The following is a 3042-nucleotide window of genomic DNA, read 5'->3' as shown; positions in this document are numbered from 1 at the left end:
CCCAGCTCCGCTTATGATGGAAAGTAGCGATCCGCCAGAGCCCCCGCCAGAGCCCCCGCGACGTGAGTCTCACCTCATTTGCAGCGAGACCACGCCCCTGCAATGTTCTTTTAGACAAGTATGTTGTAAGGAATATGTTATATTTATATGCAGCCTTTGACTTTTCCACTGCATTTGACTCTGTGGATCGACTGACTATGGCAGAAGTTATCAGCCTTAGGGATATCGAGTGGTCTATTTAGTCTTCTGGTGTCTTTGCATTCTTCAACATGGTATAAAAGGCTGACCGGTCTGCTGCTCCTGATGTCCCACGTACTTCGAAAGGCTCAGCAACACATGTGGTGGTTCAGCAACTTCCTCGAGGCCTGGCCTTTCCTTACTGCAACTTTGAGGTCAGTAACCCAGGTTGGAAACGCGGTGACCGAATCCCTGTTCACCACGTCAACTTGCTGTTGCCAAAGCTTGTTAGTTCAACACTCCAGAGATCTTCAAGCTACAAGAAACTCTAGCCTCCAGCATATCTTCCTGCCAAGATCAGCACTCTCACCGCATCCTTTACATCCTTGCTGAGCTGCTCAAGGTCCTCTTGCGACTCCTGTGCTTTCGCCCTGTGGGTCCTCTCAAAAGTCTTCTCCTGCTTCAGTGAGCTCCCCTGTTTGCTTGGGCCCTGCCCTGCTCTGCTCTCCCGCATATGGAGAGTCCCTTGGACCTTGCTGGCCTCAACGTTGCTCCTTCTTCGCTTTCCGTGCATGTTGCAGCGTGCAAGGCTTGTTGGTGCTCCTGCCAGACACTGACTCCCTGGTTCTCGACTTCCGAAGTGGGACAGCTTGTGAATGGTTCCTGGTCTTCCTCAGCGTGGCCTGGTCCTCACAGCTGCAACAACAAGGTCACTAAGAACTTGTTTGAACCGTTAGACATCGGTGGGCATTGCTCTTCCGTGCCTCCTGGTCACCTCCGACTGCTTGCAGGTTCTTCTCTTCAAAGATCCACCTTTGGATTCCACCAGACTCTTGAACAATCTTCGCCAGTGGCATCTATACTGAAGTCCTCCATTGTTGTCCACTGCGGTTTCCGACGTCACTTCCCACCTATGCACCCAGCTTCCCTGGGGTAGGTTTTCTGGTTCCTGGGGTATCCATGGGTGGGGTGACTCTCCAACCTTCTGTCTTCCACAGGGTTTCTTCAGGGTGTACTGGGAAGGGTCCTTCTTCGAAACAGCAACAGCAACTTTCCCGTTGACTTCTATTGAGTACGCGGCAGTGTTTCTATTCTGCACACAACCTCCATGGGGTTCCTGGGCACTTACCTTGGGTGGTTCCTTTGGTCCTCAGCTCTTCCGAGTCTCCTGGTCCAAGTCCCGACTCTGGTCGCAGTTTGCATTCCATTTTTTTTGTTAAATGGTTTGGTCTCATCTTGGAGACCACTGTGAATTGTGCTTACTTACCTGTTTATTGATGTTGGAGAGAGGAGTTGGCCTAACGGCTACGGCGGTCGGCCTCGAATCTGGGGAACCGGGTTCGCATCTCGACAATGACGCTGAACATCCTGTGATTCTGGGCAAATCACTTAATCTACCCGTGCCTAACAAAAATGAATGTGTCCTCATGTAATGCAACTGGTGCCATGTAAAGCGCTCAGATACTCGATACCTTCGGGGCAAGTTCGAGCTATATAAAAAAAATATATATATCAAACAAGGGGTGGCCCAGCACTCAAAATCATATATTTTGTAAGTGGAACTTGTTAGCAATCCACAAATTTTAAAAGCTCAATTTTCAATTTCTTAAAATCGCCAACGCAAGAGAAGCTCCGGGGACGCAGTCACTTCCCCGAGCAATCCGCTATGTAATCCGGACATAATACTGATCCAAAGGACCCGCAACACAATCCGGAGGCGCTGGTGTCCCGATCGCGGCACTTGCGCGGCGGGAATTCAGTCCAGGACGCCGGTTAGACCACGGGGCGAGGAGCGGCCTAGACGAGCACCGGGAGCCGGCTTGATTATCGGATCCGGAGGCGCGGCGCTCCGCTGCGCTACGACGCTGTGGGGCGTTCGGCGCGGACCCGGTGACCGCTCTTGGAGGCGGCAGAAAAGTGTGGCCCTGCCTGCGGACATTCCTCCCCTTCCCCCCCCCCTGTTATTCGGATGGCGCTGTGCTGTCCGCCTGGGACCAACTGCTGGCGAGGTAAGAGCTCGGAGGAGAGAGACTGGTGCCCACGCGGGGGAAAAGGTGCTGACTGCCAATAAGACCGCAGGGCCCCATCAGCGAAATGCCCGCGGGCGGGGGAGAACGGTCCTGATTGGCTTGCGCCAGCCATTGACCGCCGGGTTGGAGCGACATGTGCCCTGGACGCCGGCACTGAAAACAGCGTGTGCAGGCAGGGGAGGCCCTTCACTGGCGCTGTTGGAGCCTTGCCGTGGAGCACCGAAGCTGGAGCGTGCTGGGCGGCTTGGAGCCGGACAGCGACGCTAACTCTGCCCCCCCGGAGCTGCGCTGGGTGGACTGGGGTGCAGCTGTCCTTGAAGTGACTGTTTGAAGACCCACGCCTCTGGCGGTGCCCGATCGGCGTGGTGTGGAGGTGGCCGGGATCCTCGTGTGCCTCACTGGAGTGGGCCCGTGGCCTCAGAGCCTTCCAGGTGCCTCCGCGGCGGGAAACCCGACAGGCCGCACGAGGGACGAAAGCCCCGTGGCTGGCGGCGGCGATTACCGACTGCGACAGAGCTCATCACAAAAATGGGAGGCAGGGGCCCACGCGCGAATACCCAGGGCAAACTAGACAAGTATGCCTACACAAAAGAAGCGCCGGCTTCCATGACCAGCAAAGATTCGCAGGAAAAATCGTTGAACCAAGGGGAAGCGGGTAAGGTGACGCTTGATGATATTATGACCGCGCTTACTCAGGTCCAGTCCACGGTGGGCACCATTTCTACCGATGTGTCTTTTTTAAGAGCTGACTTTCAGAAGATGGAGGCGCGAGTCACGGAGGTGGAACACACGACGAAATCCCTGGTTGGAGATACCACCGCACTGCTTCAGAGGG

The sequence above is a fragment of the Triturus cristatus genome, chromosome 4_2, assembly GCF_964204655.1.
Source record: "Triturus cristatus chromosome 4_2, aTriCri1.1, whole genome shotgun sequence".
NCBI lineage: Eukaryota > Metazoa > Chordata > Amphibia > Caudata > Salamandridae > Triturus > Triturus cristatus.
This window is presented reverse-complemented; position numbering follows the sequence as displayed.